The 17,038-nt window shown below is 42.3% G+C and overlaps 1 protein-coding gene across 3 annotated transcripts in view; it reads right to left on the bottom strand.

The window, feature by feature from the left end:
- LOC124160197 (bifunctional heparan sulfate N-deacetylase/N-sulfotransferase) overlaps nt 1-10,376 on the bottom strand; it is a 1,039,810-nt gene extending 1,029,434 nt beyond the window's left edge. For all 3 annotated transcript variants that reach the window (XM_046535973.1, XM_046535975.1, XM_046535974.1), the window contains exon 1: nt 10,047-10,376. The gene's annotated coding sequence lies outside the window, so the exon portion shown is untranslated. The remainder of the gene's footprint in view (nt 1-10,046) is intronic.
- Between the last annotated feature and the right edge of the window lie 6,662 nt (nt 10,377-17,038).

The raw sequence follows: 17,038 nt of genomic DNA, 5'->3' as shown, positions 1-17,038 counted from the left end.
GCGCCTTCTTATCGCCATTCATATCCTAAAAACAGTAAAAAATGCCAAAATATCTCAACTTTGAGTACGAAGCGGCACGTCTTCTCGTTATCCAATTGCAATAATATTTTACAGGATATGTTTTTACACCAACTGTCATAAAATAAGGGGTGTCCCGAAATAAATTCGAAAAATCGAAAAATAAGGACCATCCTACTGCCCCATGTCACTCATCCGGGGCGGTAACTTACCCTTCTCCCGTTTCACCAGTCCCTTTACGATTGTTTTCATCAGGCTATCATGATTGAATGTGGCCAGATAATTTCTTCAGTTTTCTCCTTAAGATTTTTAGAAGACTTCTCTTTTTCCCTCTTTTCTCAGAATTCCTCACTACTCCTACACAATCGATCCATTTTATCCTCATCAACCTCCGGTTGCACTACATTCGTTTAACAGGTAAAATATTGACCACGACGATAATTTAATTTCGCAAGGATTTTGGATTATTCCTACAGCATCTTTCACATTACTCGAGAGATCTTGATCAAGAAAGGTTGAAAAAGTCAGCTTGACCGATAAAATTATATTCAAGACCATCTGATATTCAATTGAAGATAGAACCGTTCATGACAAGACGAATTTGATGGAAACGAAGGAATTCAAGTGCAGTCAAGACAAGTGCGCAGTCATGACGTCGTATACATTCGAGAGTGATTGTTCAACGAGTCATGAGCGGAATTTGACAGTGTGAAACCGCCTTAAGAGAAAAAGGGCTACTTGAAGTAATTTTTGGAAACTTTGGGCATATTATTATTATTAAAGTATTCAACCGATTAAGGTAGGTTTCCATGGAGTGCTTAAGAAGAATTAGGGGAGCCTCCCCCTACATCATGCACTTCCCTCTTCAGTGCACAATAAGACCTACTACCTTTCATTCTATCTAAAAATCCTATTCTTCTCCTTCCCCTCCCTCGTTTCCCTAACATTCTTCCCTCTAACACTGCTTTCAACAACCCATCCCGCTAAGTATTCGCTCCATCCATACCTTCTGTCTCCTCCGTATCTCATCTAAAAGCTGCCTCTGCTCACCCACCATGTCCAGCACTTCGTCGTTCCTCCTCCTCTCCGTCCACTTAACCTTCTCCATTGATCGCCACACCAACATCTCGAATGCCTCGATTCTTCTCTCGTCCTCCTTCCTAAGTGTCCACGTTTCTGCACCGTAAAGCGCTACACTCCAGATCAGACTCTACACTAACCTTATCTTTAAATTCTTACATAGCGAACCTCCCAGAAGCTCCTTTCTGTTCATGAACGCCTCCTTTGCAAATGCAATTCTCTTCCTGATGTCCTTACTACTGTATCCGTTTTCCCCTAACGTACTTCCTAAATAGTTGAACTGCTCAACCTGATCAAGTTTTTCACCACCCACCTTTATCTTAAGTCTAACATTCCTCGCTCGTGAGGTTTTACAAACCAAAAACTTGGTCTTCTTGTGATTAATTCTCATCCCATATTCCTCGCAAAGAGAAGAGAAAGACAGAGCCGTGACGTCCGCAATACACTCACAACGGAAACGCGACCGGGAAGGAAGCGAGGAGGGCCAAGATTCCGCTGCAACGCATCGATCCTGAAGCGTCGGCACGCCCCCTATCTCCGAATGGAGCTGCGAGTATAGCCACGCTCCGTTCACTTTCCTTCGCAACAATCATCACAGAGTGGAGAGCGCCCAGGAGACATTCGCTCGCGAGGAGAGAAGACTTAAATTTCCACGGTAGAATTCGCGTCCTAAGCCAGAATCACACGATCACTTTCTTTCGTCGCGAAAAGTGATTACTAGAGCGATCGCTTTTCGCGACGGGAAAGGTGATCGCTCAAGTGATCATATTTCTGAATCACACGGACCCTCCCGCCGTCGCCTTTCGCATCACTTTCGATATCACAGCTCGTTGTCATAGGACCCGCATAACGAAAATATATAGCGTGTTTGTTTATCTATGCAAAACGTTGCGCTGCAATAGCTCCATACCGGCATGCGTTCTGATTGGCTGACATGAGGTTTTAATGACGGTTTTGGCGACGGAAAAAGCGAGCGGACGAGTGATGAAAAATAGTGATGGGAATCTTCATCGCGATCGTGATCGCGAAGAACAATTGCCAGCGACGATCATTCGCGAGTGATCACTCTAGTGATCGCGATAGTGATTCACTTTTGCATTCACTTCTTTTCTTTCATTCAGGCCTTTTCTTTGATTTCATCAATGGCTTTCTCGATGTAAACGTTGAAAATTACAGGTGACAAAGCACAGCCTTGTATCACTCCTTTCCTAATTCTTGCTACTTCACAGCTGGGCCCTGATTTTATCACCGCTACTTGGTTTTTGTATAGGCTGTGGATGATTCTTCTGTCATTGTAAAGTACTCCAATTTCTTATTGAAATTCGAAGCATTGTGTTCCAAACCACATTGCCAAATGCCATCTCTTAGTCCACGAACGCGACGAACGTTGGCTTGTTCTTTTCCATTCTCTTCTCTATGAGCAGCCTAAGGGTCAATATTGCTTCTCTTTTGCCTTTGCTTATTCTGAATGCAAACTGGTCCTCATCCAAGTAGTCTTCTGCTCTTTGTTCTATTCTTATAAATGTGATACTCGTCAGTATCTTCGACGCATGTGTAGTAATGTCCCATTATAGTGACCCTAGCAGTTAAGGGAATCGACTCATTCCCGTTCACCCTAGCGCTCTTGAATTTTGTATGAATGCTTGGGAAGGGCCTATAGTGGGGTGTTGCGTCCGAGCCACCCGTAGATATTTTACGAAAGAACCATATTAATGAAAGAATTCAACGAAAAATGTCTATGTAACAGAGCATTTCCACATAAAAACATCAACTAACAGCATACAAATGAATAAGGTACTTTCAAGGAAAAATTATCGAAATATTTGGTATCACCCGTTTAAAAGAATAACGCTCAGCGGCCACCACAAGTAAACTTTAAGATCATAAACTCAAGAATTGAAGTTTAATATTATGTAAATAGAGAAATAAATAGCAAAGAAAATGCGTACTCCTTACCATAACGGAGCAGAATTTTGACATGGCGGATAAAACATGTCATTCATTTACATTCTTAATTCCATTAATATCTCATGGTCTCAAAGGGTAGGCTCACAACCCAGGCCCTTTCCCAGTTACCAGCCCCCCTGGCTATGATGAAATCGCTTTATCTACGTCTCATTCGCGGCATTCCTGCCATTTTTCCCGTGACTGATTTGGAAGACCTTGCAGTGGGGTGAGCGGTACTTCCGACCTCTCGGGTAATTAGCCGGCCTCGATGGCGACGGAGTAAAGTCCTTGCCTGCCTAACAAGAGGTCGCGGGTTCGAGTCCCGCCTGGGTAAGTATACCTTATCCAGGGCATGGTTGCTCTGCTTGTGCAATTTTTGAAATGTTTATTAAAACTTCAATGTAAAAAGCCAATGTGTGTTTTCGGTGGATTGGAAATAAATAAATAAAAAAAAATTAGAGATGAAGGAACGAATTCAACGAAGAGACTCAATGACCATCGACTGTGTACACAGCATTTTTACATAGGAAAATCATATACCAGGCATGAATAAACAAATTGCTTTGATTGGAGGAACATCAAAATATTCGCAACACTTATCTGCTCAATGGTAGACCACTGACTGACCTCATAAGTGAAAATTTCTCTTATTTTATGACCATGAAGTCTAGAAGTAACATTTTTACACACACATTATACAAGATAATTATTCACTGGAAAATAACAAATTATTATTCGCCAAACTCGCATGATAGTAACCCACGAACAGACATCCACAATATTAAAACTTTCGATATCAGTTCAAGAATTCAATTTTTTAAATAAAGCAGGCAGAAGAAAGAGTATTCCTCATCACTTGACAGTGGACGGACAAAAAATAGCCTCCTCGATACAATTTGTAGCTGCTCTTACCCACAGTTAAGTCATTTACTTTCTGATTTCCATTGATATTCGGCAGACCCCGGGGGGAGGACTCATAACCCTGACCCTGGCGGTAAAGGCATCGATTTATTTACGTCTTATTCGCGGCGAACCTGCCATTTTTTTTCGTGAGTGCTTTGGAAGGGTTTACCGCGGGGGCGTCCGAGGCATCGGTCGATTTGAGACGGTTTGTCTCCTCCCAACTGCTCCCGCCCCACCAAACTACGAGCAGAGAATGCTTCCGATTGATTTTCTGAGCGTCCGATCGAAGGAGACCACTCGACAGAGCACCGCTTTCACGGACAGCAGAAAAATCAGCGCGGAGAATAAGGGCCGCTCCTCCTCGCATTAAAACAAATCCGATTAGTGCCCACACCCCGTCGCGAACGGCTAATACGGACCCATCCAAGGGTGTACGGATTACGGCTTCCGAGTGATAATATTTAAAGAATTTTTTTATCAGGGCACGGACATTCTGGAAACTTGATAGACAGGGTGTCCAGCCAATCAGGGTAGAAACATTCATCCATGATTCAAGGTTTTCCAGGAAAATTTTTCAAATTTCAGATTAATCTTACGTGTGTAACCTCGTGTCCATGATGTTTGGCGTAATTAATTGTGTAACGATTTTTAACCCATTGTTCCCCAGACTCTATGAAGGGTATTTTAACTTCTGTTGTTTCGCATTTTCCGGGTTATTTTGGCCTAATTAAGATGAAATTTTGGAATAAAAATATGTTCATCACATTTTATGATTTTCACAATGCTGCGTATACGTAACGATGGGAAAAAATAAATGCAAAAAAAGTAATTTTAAAAACTTAGGATACATCTTTCATTTTTTATCTTGATTTGTACACTCGACATCTTCGCCGGGACTTATCAGTATTCCTTCGGAGGAAATTCCCCATTCTGCCTTTCAACGGACATGCTGGGGTATGTCATTTTTCCTAGGGTGTCTCGTATGTGCGCATCGATTTTTATGCTAAACGCCATCAGTCATAAAAATACAATTATATATAAATGAAAATGTTGGTGGAAATGAAAAAATTTGAACTAGAGATACTTGAAAAGGTTAGTAAATCGAAGAAAAAATATTATTAAATAGAGACTTGCTCTAAGAATTAGGATTAAATAATGTTGCGTTTACGCAACGCTGGGGATTAATGGGTTAAATTGTATTTTTGTTATTTCTATGCATATTTGTATTTATTTTGGTGTTTTGGAGTTGAGGGAGCTACGGTGATGAAGAGTAAACAGGGGATTGTTAGAGCGAGAGCCATTTTGGATGGAGGAGATGAAATAAAGCGCTTAAGAGTATAAGAGATTATTATTGTCAGAGAAGAAAAAAAAGGTGGCGACATCACACTGTTAACCTTAATATAAAAGAATTTAAAAACACTCAAAATTTTAGTTAACACCCATTATATTTCAAATTTATAGTTTTTCAATGCAAGTCAAGAAGCTGCTTCGATCTTATACGTAAGTAGATATTGATATTCAAATTCTTCGTGTTTTTTAATATTACTATAGTCAAGAGAGCTAGATATTTTGATTCTGTTTTCTTGCCTGATATCCCACGTTTCGATGCGGCTGTGAAATCCTACTCATCTCTTGCACTAAAAATTACGCTCAACACATTTTAGAAAAAGAAAATGGGTGCTGAACTGGCAAAAGTTTATTGGAAATGAATTTGAAATCAAAGATTTTGAAATTCCAGTTTGAAGCAAATATTCATGGACAATTCATAATTCCAGGCACTAAAACTTCAAGACTAATTCATGATTACCCCTGTTTGGGGCCAACAGGGTTGGGCCAATGATCGCGGGGTCCCAGGTTCAAAGCTCGGGCGAAGCCTTGGGACGATACCAAACAAAAATAATTGAAGGGGTGGTATTTAAAACTATTAGCAATATCCCACGACGATTAACTTTTTCCAGGTCGATTTCCGTGGGTAGGACCTGAACGGTCGAAACCGGCCACAAAATAAATCGTCGTGGAATATTTTTAGTGTTTTGAATCCTCTCCGGATATGTTATTCCACCAATTAGAGACGACGGCAGCAGGAATTAAAATATTTGCAAAGCGGGGAACCCCAGGAAATCTGTGCTTGACAATGATAGGAATTGTTCCGATCGGTTTCATTAAGAACGGTTGATTCCAGACTCGGATTTCGAGGCGGGGGGGAGGGCGGGTATCATCACCGTCCCCCTAAATTTTATCAAAAATTTTCATTCTGTTAGTTTAATAGTTTTTGCATCCTCGTAAAGAAGTAAAGGGAGTGTAGGTGTGTGTAAATGCATGGTTACAATTCCCAGACGTGGGAGAAGTGCTGAGTTGCATTTATCGCTGAGCGTAACACTATATACTAATTTGTGAATGAAAAACTTTGCTGTTTCTACAATTTGGAACTTTATTTTCCTGGCTAGTTTCGATACACTGTATCATATTCATAGGACTAGCAGTACAAGTAGCGTCCAGGTTGAAGCAAATATTCATGAACAATTCATAATTCCAGGCACTAAAAATTCAGGAGTAATTCACGATTACCCCTCTTTGGGGCCAAGAGGGTTGGGGCGATGATCGTAGGGTTCCAGGTTCAAAGCCCGGGCAAAGCCTATGCTAGTCCTATGAATATGATACGGTGTATCGAAACTAGTCAGGAAAATAAAGTTCCAAATTGTAGAAACAGCAAAGTTTTTCATTCACAAATCAGTAAGATGGATTTCTACAACGTGAAGGCCTCTACTATTCAGTGTAACACTATATTGTAAAAAGAACAAGCTCAAAAATAATATAAGTCTTTAAGCTAGGTTTTCCATGCTCTCTGGAGCCACGTCATGACACCTCTCCCTAAATTTGATGCTGAATCCACCCCTGGTTAATTTCGATTCTTTAACAACGCTAATGGAATTTGTCAAGTCTGAAAACCTTCATTCAGACAACGATATGAGCCATCGAAAGAGTCGTGTGAGAGAAAAAATTCAAACACAAAAGATTTTCAACGCGTTGCAATAAATAGTCCAACCAAACAACTATTCGAATCAAAACCGTTCGGAAAATTTCCAATTAGCATCAAGCAACACCCCTCTCCAGCCAGGTAAAGGAACAAGCCTTTCCTAACACGAATGAGTGAATGCAATACGCTGGCGGCAAGGCGTAGCCGCGATAGAAGGACATCGTCGACTGAGCCTAGTCACTTGAGCACACAAATCGATACTGAATGACAGCTATAGGAAGAGTATAAATTGGCAGAAGCATTCCAGAAATGCAAACAAATTTATACAGAAGCCTTATTCACCTTAGTCAGTCAACCGTTCAGACCCAATACAAAATTTCTGGCTGGTTTGAAATAGCCAAACAACTAAGATTCTTCAAAATAAGACATTTAGTCATCAGTAACCTTTCAATAAACAAATAAATTTTAACGTTTAAGCATTTTAAATTTAGTTTAAAATATATTTATCAAAAATATAAGTCTATGTGAAATTTGGTCGTTAAGTATATACAGTACTTTGACATTAGCTTCCCTATTCGTCCATTTCACCTTCTCATCTCCACACCAATATTTAGAACGCTCCTAGACCCTTCACGTCCTCCTTACTGTAAAAATTTAACGTCGAACCTCACATGGAGAACCACAGCTATAACGTTCTTGTCGAACCTCACATATTCCATCTCGGCTATTATATCCTCGCGACCCCCTTCTCATAGAACAAAGGTAACACCCCTTTTGTCACAAGATCCCCTCGTCAACCAATATGCCCGCATATAATATGCCACCCCTCACTTCACCTCTAATGGCTCGGGCGAACGCAACGCTATGACACCCTCACTACCGCCTGACACTTCATACAGGAACCCCTTCCTTGCCGATGTCGCCATTACCTGCTCAGCTCAAGCCCCAGGCTGTAGAGAACAGTGTATTTGCATTACGAGACAACAAGAAGAGGGGAAAAAATCCACGCCCCTCGACCGCCAATCCAAGAAACGTATACCCATTGCTGGGCATTCTAAAATACGCTGTCTCCGAAGCCGGTGTCGACAGCAATAATCTATTTAAATAAAACGGTATAAATAATCAAATACGTAACAGAGTTCACGTAAAAACAATTGATGGTTTTCTATAATCGCTTTCTCGGAAGTGTATAAAAATGCTCCAAAATAAAAACAGATTTATGTTGAAAACATCTAAATTCGCTAAATAACTTAGCGCTAATTTTTATTTTTATATTCATTTTCTTTATCTCGATTACCCCGAAAACAGCACGATGTGGCCTTTACATCAGGAGTTTAAAAAATCAACAATGGACGATCACACACACCCATGTCCTGGAATGAGCAACCTATCCAGGCGGGACTCGAACCCGCGACCTTCGGTACGGTAAGCGAGAACTTATCCCCGCAGCCACCATAACACTAAATACCAATCCCTTCTTTCTAGGACTCAATGCCCGGAGAATAAAATATTGACTAAACTTACGCACGAAACAGTGTGTATTTGGAAAATACTACACATCAATACCGAAACAAACCATGTAAAGAATTTACAGTGTTAATAAACTGTAACTGCCTTTGGTCAACGGAGCATAATAATTATGCTGACAGTGGAGGCATTTGTAGAAACGAAAAAGAAATGAGATGAGGTTAAAGGATAGGTCAAGGGATCGAGGGGTCAGGTGAACATCGCTAGCTATCAACTGACCTTTAAACATTCGTTCATTAGAGGTAATGCAATACTACAATCGAAATACTGTATCCTATTATTTCTTCCCATTAGTTTCCCAACCCTCTTCTTATTTATATCCTTCGCTACCAGTGGTCCAATGTTTTTTAAAACATGATTTGTCGTATCTAAGAGAATTCCATCAACGAAAGAGTATTTCCACATCAATCAAAATGTTACTTATGAAATGAACTCGCTTGATATGAATGTCTTCAGCATTCAGGCCGGTCAATACGTTTTATCTTCTACAACCGTAATATACCACCTATATCTCACTCAGCCCAATGTACACATGACAACCAAAGGAGCAACAAAATGGATTTTAACAATGTAAGGCAAGAGAAACACACGACAACTAGAATATTTCCGAGCAACTCGGCGTGGAGCTTTGCGCCGAAAACACGGAAGGAGGCAGTTTCTGAATATAAACACCAGTCATCAACATGCCACCATTATTGCGCTGGTGGTATGCAGATGACTCTGATCAACATCACCCTTCACAACAGACACGCAAAGGCGAGGAGAAAAGAAACGACAGATGTAAAAACCAGGGTCAGTGCTACCGACAAGCCACACACGGAATCGAATGATTCCACCGCTAAAGCTGGACAAAAAAAACTACTCATTTTGTTGAATATACAATAGGTAACTGATAAAATAACCATCGTGTTCTTGGATCACCAATGGATAGTAATGAGGGCCTAGCAAATATTTGTAGACGAGCATAAACTAGACTAGTAGCGTAACTATGGGGGGGATAGATCCCCCCCAAAGCCTTAAAAAAAAATATTGAAACTAATGTCTAGTTTTATCTTATAATTACTTCATATGCTTAAAGTGAATTTTTTAGTGCCAAAATGATATAAAATGTATTTCCTGGCATGTCATTACAAATTAAATTTCCTGAACCCCCCAAGGGGAGAAGGGGGAGTCGCCACCCCAAGCCATCTCACCCCCCCCCCCCCCCACCCCTAAGCGTATTCCTAGTTACGCCACTGAACTAGACAGATTCATACAAAGAGAAGAAAAAATTAATTATAAATACGAAAGAGTAGAGTTACGAGTCCTGTTGTCATCTGTGATCAGAAATCAACGGTAAACGCCAATATCATCGTTCAAAGACTATTAAAGGGGAACAAAAAATGTAACAGAAAGACAAAAAGCTGAGCCAATTGCCATAAAAATTTCTCCGAGATAAACACTGATTACACCTATCCTTCCCCTCTAACAACAAAAAAAGACATAAAATAGTACACAAAAGCATGCAACTGCGAGCGGAAACTGCTAAAAAAAAATGAAAAAGAAGGTAGCAGGGGGGAAAAATACGATAAAAACTTGCGGTCACGTAATTTACCTTTTTGGTTTGGCCAAGTGCGCCTGACTGCCTTCCCTCGTTCGCCGCAGAAGAAATAAAACCAACACACAGACAGAGAGCAGAAGATCGCGCGCGCGCGCCCCGCTGTTGCGCACTCGGAGAGAAGAGTTGGTTTCCTTTCGCACAGTCTTTGTTTCTCACACAGCAGCTTCCTTATCCGTCATCCACTCTACTCCCCTTCCTACGCGTTCGAGTGTATTATGTATACGCTTTCCACGTAGCACTCACTTGGGAGGGGAATCGACGAGAGGAGGCGAAAGGGGAGAGGGGTTGGAACGAATGAAAGAGAAAGGGGGGAAATAACTGGGGGGGGGGGCGGGGAAACGTTGAGGGGGGGGGGGGGTTGCGTTCACCCTTTCTCAGCAGGAGTGTATATAGAGAGGGAGCGACACTGGTTGTCCGGCCAACGCTGTGGAATGCGTTTGAAGGGCAAGAAGAACTGGACACTGAAAACGGACTTCCAAGCGAGAGCGGAAATGGGTGTGGGAGGGGGGGGATGGAAGAACACAGATTGAAGAGGGGAGGTGAGGAGGGAGGGAATGAGAATTAACGGACCAAAACAAAAGAGGGGGAGGGGAGACGAAGGTTACGGCGAGCGCTATACACGTGCCCGCGGACGATAATCACCCAGTATCCATAATCCTGCGGGGGGGATCTCCTTCGTGAACGTGTAATGTGCGGTATTTTGCCCCTACATGTCTACAATGTGTGTCGCTGGAACGTAGGACATAAAGGATGAGAGGAAAACACACAAACGAACTCAACACTCACTCGCAAACACTGAAAACACGCAAGGAAGTAAACCACTGAGGGGGGGAGGGAATTGGTAAATAAACAAATCCGTAAAAAAAGGGGGATCTGCCTGTTGTTGCGCCACGTTTAGACGATTATCTCCACGGTCTTCCCTCTATTATAAGCTTCTCTTTTAGAACCAAATGAAGCTCTCGTTCTTCCACACGACTCCAGACAGTGCACAAGTGATGAACAACAACAGAGGAGCCTTCCCAAGCGATAGTTTTCGCAGCGTGTACCACACACCGCGCTTCCGGTCCGTAAAAGCAGGCCTGGACGGGGTCATCAAGGCGGCTTTGACGGTCACAAGCGGGCAGTAAAACAAACAAACTTTTCGCTCCAATCCGCGGGATCAGTGGAAGGAGTAATAGGTGAGATAAGACGATTTCGGCTTGTTATCGTAGCTGCCCGTATCTGGTGGGAAAGAGTACGGTCGCAGAGGTGCTCAGCGCTGCGGGGAAACGGCAACAATTGCCGGCAGATGTATAGCCGCTCGCCCACAAGACTCACTCCCCGGGATATCGAAGGGCAAGGCAAATGGGATTTTTCCTCTCTCTCTCTCTCTCCACCTACTTCTTCTCCTCCAGCCGGCCTCAAAAAGGTTGAAGGCGGGCCCCTTTCGGAAAAACACAGCGGCAGTCGGGCCGGTGTTAACGACCTGTTCGAGAGAGGAAGACCTACAATACACCTTTTCCTTCTTCCTAGCCAAGTAGGGGCGAAGGGAGCCGTCAGCCGGTTTCTTCTACGAGCAGTTTATTCCTTTCCTTCGACTTTTCTCGTCGATAAGGTGCAGGAATGCTGCGACGGCCTTCGCTGGGGGTCACGCAAGAACACAAGCTCCGGTGGATAGGCGTCTTGTAATCGCTTAGAGCGAGCTCAATACGAAAGCACTACACCTCGGAAATCACAACGCGAGTAACACAAACTCCTCCCACGCTCAGAGGAAAGGCAATCTCAGGACGTGAATGGCACGTTAGCTGGCGCGTGACAAAGCACTGCGAAGAAGCGGTTCCACGTCGCGTGAAGGGACGAACCTCGTAGACCTTCGGAAAGGACGCGCCGCGTTCGCCCGAGACGACGGTCTTCCTTGGCCGGCTAAAATGTCGATCGGTCTCCCCGCCTAAATGGAGAGAATTCAACTGTCTCCTCCGACTTGAGTTGAGAGCTCGTAATCTTCTAGCTTCCCCGCAGAGCTAATCCGATGTTCTCTCAGCCAGGGCTGGAGTCTCGACCGGCACGGGTGAAAACCCCTTCCGGAAAGGGTTTTTCGCCAGCAGACGAGGTCGAAAACTCGAATCCAAGGTTCACACCTAGTAGGCCACTGTGTCGACAGGACTACGTTGATGTGACAGCGAGCGTTGTTCGAGTGGTAACGCCGCTTCTGCTGCCGGGGCAACAGAGAGAACGGACGCGTCCTTCTCTCCACGAAACAGTCTCACGTACTGCGCGCGATCGCTTGCCAGTCGGGTGGAGTCTGGTGCGCTCTGTGGACGAGCGAACGCCAACTTCCCCTCAATTCCCATTCCTTCCCCCTCCCCTATTTTCCCCTCCCCCTCCGACCGCATGTCAGCCTGCTTCACTACCGCCCCTCTCCGCTCCCCTCCCCGACATTCTCGAGACCAGACGACCCTCCCCTCTCCTCCCTCTCAACTCTCCCCTCCAGCCGCATACACTCCCTTCTTTCGCCTCTCTTGCCCACGAAAACCTCTTTCTTCCACTAGAGCGGCTATCCGCCGACTACGCAGCCTCGGCAGATCCGATACAGCGCCCTTACGGGAAGCCGGCTTAGCGCGGTACTCGTGCTAAGTGCACTCCATACCGCGATTAGGTATGGCAAAATGATTACACTAATCGATTAATATAACATTTGAATAATCGAATAGGTGATCCCAGTTATTCCATTAATTGGTGGACAATTAATCGATTTTAGATTATATAATTCAGATAGGGTAAACACGCACGATTTTTAATTGAAAAACAACCAAAAACTTTTATATTTTTACAAACAATTACAAAGTTACATGAAATTTAATATAAGAATTGCATAAAAATTTATTTTATTAGTAGGTAAAAAAATACAAACATTCTTTATTCTTGGTCATTTGAAATCTCCACATTAAAAACTCCTCCCCCTATCCAAGGGTTCAGAAACAATATTTTTAACAGCATTTTTGTTTGTTTTTTTTCATTAGCCGTCGCTCCTGCCTTTCAGAATAATCGTTCAGCTGGTACGGAAGTACCTATAGGGTGGTCATATTTTTGCTTAGTTCATTAAGCCTCGGATAAATTAACTTCATTTCTCCCCGTGCTTCAATTGTATTTTCCTTCAGTCCTATAACTGACAAATTGAGATAGAATGCAACCTCGTCTCCAGGATGAGTGCTTACATTGCTGTCCAAATTCTTCTTCTTGAGAACGAGAGCATTGTGTGTTGCCCATAAATCGAAGTCCTCGGCACCAGATTCTGGTGTATCACCTGAACTTTCTGCAACAGCAGTTTCGGAATCCGCCATTTTCGTTCTGATCTTTTAGAGGACTGACGCTACAGCTTGAGTGGATTGGAGAAATGTATCTTTTTAAATCGGGGATCGATAATAGTTGCCATAGCCGTCCTAAATATATTTTCAGCTTGGTCAAATTCCGAAAGCACCTTCTTTTTGTGGAATGTGGATACTGTTCCAGGCTCATGCCTAACAAATGAAGTACCTAATATGAAGCCGCAGTGTAAATAAAAAATAAATAATTCTTAATTGATTCGGATTCTTGAATATTTCAATTAATTTTATCAAAGTCGATTAATCATTCAATTGATTGGTTACTTATTATCATATCATTAATCAATCGATCGAAAAAAATCGATTATTTCCATCAAACGATTAATCCTTGCCATCCCTAACTGCGATCTCCTAACCAAAATAGCACCTTAAAGCAGGGAAGATGCCTTCATTGGGTTAGCGATGCATGGTATATCATGTCCCTGGTACCTTATGTTACTCCTCTCTGGTTCTGCTTACATGTTCTTTCTCTTTCCCTGAAAATAATAATCGAAGGCTTCGAAGGTGGAGATGTCTTCATTAGGGGAGCGATATATGGAATAACATAGTCACCGGAACCTCATTTTCTAACTCAAAGGTCTCCAAAATTTTCAATGTAACATTATATATTTCCCTCATTTATGCGGGCAGAAGCAATAAAAAAATCAGTGCCAGTAATTTAATTTCCAAAAAAAATAGAGTATAAAGATGGAAAATTAAAAAATATCTCGTTGGAAAAAAATCGGGGAAAACTAAATAGATTCCTGCCTTAAGTTTTATGCACCCAAATTAATTTGACGAATGAAACTGTCGTTTTGACTTCAAAATTTCATTAAAATCAGGTTCCAGATTAGACGAGCCAATTTTAAGATTTTTGAATAAAGAAACGGGGATTTGTTTGTCGGACAAACGGGGATGTTGTTCCGCGGATGTGGCCCGCCCCCTGTTCTCATGTATTTCTTAAGCCCATACGACCCTTTCCAATTTCTTGACCAATAAATCGGCCCGCAATATTGTTGAAAATATTGGGTGTTACACGTATGACACGTATTAATATTTACACCAATATTGACCATAATAGTGTTTCAATGTTCCGCTAGAGAACGCCATTGTATTTCGATGATTTAATGTTGTATAAGCATTAGTGTGATTTATACGCTGTAATCAATAGTGGAATAACTTCTTTTGTCCAAATTTTAGAAATTTCAAGCGAATTCTCGGAGCAAAACCAATGTTTAAACCGAAGCTTCGTCCAGGGTTTGAGCCATGACCACCTATACTCTGTTCATTTTATCTCTGCGGGTGAGCTGGTGTGGCCAAAGCAAGTGGATATGAGGGGAGGGAAAGTTTCTCGACATGTGGTTTTGCCTTTGCCTGTCAGCAAACAGTAGGCGTGGCCTCAGTGAGTCGCTCTCAGACCTCCGCCAAGTGAAAATCGTGGAGCAGTTTTGCCAAACCTCACGCGTTCTCCTTGCATGTGACTAAGCAGGACTTCCACCAACGGTGCCTCATTCAGCGCGGTAGCTGACAATGTCATTGGTTTCTGGAAAAGGATTATCCCCAATGCCTTCCAAATGAGTAGGTATATTGTCTCGGCTCCGGGGCCAAAATACCTATGGCCACCTTTGACTCACACGGTTTCAGTGACAACGTAGGGCGGCTATGTACATTTGGCAACGTTATGTTCGCTCCTCCTCTCTCTCTCTCGGTACTACCCCTCCCCTATCAGCGAAACCATCCGAGAATGGCCGGACTCTCACGAAAGCTCACCCGCAGACATAAAGTGAATAGACTAAAGATAGGTACTCAAACATGACCACCTAGATAGATAAGTATCTAGGTGGTCATGTTTGAGCTCACTTAGTTACCACACCCCATGGTCTTCCATTGAGTAACTTACTCATATCTATTTCTTCTCTTTTACATCCTTGATAACTTGTTCTACTCCATTCGTTTGAGGAATTCCCTTGCTTTCTTCCCATTAACTTCTCCCTCTACGATTGTCTTCACCAGGCCGTCATGCCTCATGATATAGCGGATTAAGTCGTTCCGTCTCCTTCATGGGGTTTTCGGAAGACTTCTGTTTTATATCACTACTCTATTGTAACTATTCCCTCTTTACTCAATCGGGTTGCTCATTGTAGCTTCATTATTCTCCAGTAGTACCACATTCATAACGCTACCTCTTTAAGACTTATCTATGGCTGTAGGCTTCCACTCCTCGCTACAATAAATGAAGACATGGAGAACCCTATGGAAAAAATGACAATTTTTTCCATACTTAAGTGCCATTAAGTATTTTTACTTATCCTTCAGACGTGAAAGTCGTTGAAGGCTAGACATGATATAGGCGATTAAGGAGGGTATGAGTAGCCCGTAAATGATAAAATTTTCGGTTCAATGGTCCGAAGACATCTACACATATAGGAAAAAGGAACTACAAAGTAGGTCAACTATGAAAAATAGGTCCCCTACCAACTGCTATCAATTGCCAAACTATCCTTTGTCCAAAATGAAATGAATAAGCAATGGAGAAAGTAATCTAATTGAGAAATTTCATGGAATATTTAATTTAAATAAAACTAAAAAGACAATACTTTTGCTTATAAAAATTATCCCTATTACAGTATAATAATTCGGCCGAATTCGTTACTCTGCTTTCATCGAATCTTATTTCGTAGCCTTCTGCTTTACCCAATTAGTCATAGTAAAGATAGGAACCGACATGAAAGAATCCCTACGACTCGTTCCCACACGCATTTCGGATATGAAATTCCGGTCGTCCGGTTGAAGGATCTTCCATAAAAATAAATGCAATCAAGCAAAAATGGCAGGTGACTTTTGGAAGAAAATGTGTTCCCATTTTGCTCACCCAAATATATCGCCTATCTTCTTCTCGAGGGATGACCTCCGTGTTGAGAAGAGTCACTGCCTAATGTGTTGGGAATGAGAAAACAGACGTCTTTACAATATCTCTGGGCTCATCTTCAAATGCGTAGATATATTTTTACGAAAATTAAACATATACTCTCGTGATTTTGAATACTTCTCCAGATTAAGTAATGAACGGGAGTATTGAATGCAGTTAAATACACACACCTTTGTTCAACAATGTTCAACTAATGTTGCCGGCCTCGGTGGCGGCGGGGTAAAGTCCTCGCCTGCCAAACCGAAGGTCGCGGGTTCGAGTCCCGCCTGGGTAGGTTGCCCCAATCCAGGGCATGGTTGTGTGTGATAGTTGTTGTTTCATGTTATACCCTCCGATGTAAAAGGCCTTGTTAGCTGTTTTCGGGGCGATGGAAATAAATAAAATAAAAATTATACCAAAATGATACATCGCTCATTCATCCATTTCTCTAATGTTGACGTATTCTACCGATTAAGGTAAATTTCCATGGGCTATTTAAGAAGGTTTCTGGCAGTCTCCTCTCCTTTCATGGACTTCACTCTTCAATGTACGGTAAGACCAACTACCTTTAATTTTACCAAAAAATCCAATTCGCTTCCTTCCTCTCCCTCGTTTTCCGACTTTCTACCCTCTGACACTGTTTTCTAAATCCCCTCTTCGCTCAGTACTCGCTCCATCTATACTTTCTGTGTCTTCTATATATCATCTCGAAGCTGCCTCCCTCCGCAAACCATGCA

Source organism: Ischnura elegans, chromosome 6 (assembly GCF_921293095.1).
Source record: "Ischnura elegans chromosome 6, ioIscEleg1.1, whole genome shotgun sequence".
In the NCBI taxonomy this organism is placed as follows: Eukaryota; Metazoa; Arthropoda; class Insecta; order Odonata; family Coenagrionidae; genus Ischnura; species Ischnura elegans.
The sequence above is the reverse complement of the archived record's forward strand: the minus strand, read 5'-3'. Positions and strand labels throughout refer to the sequence as shown.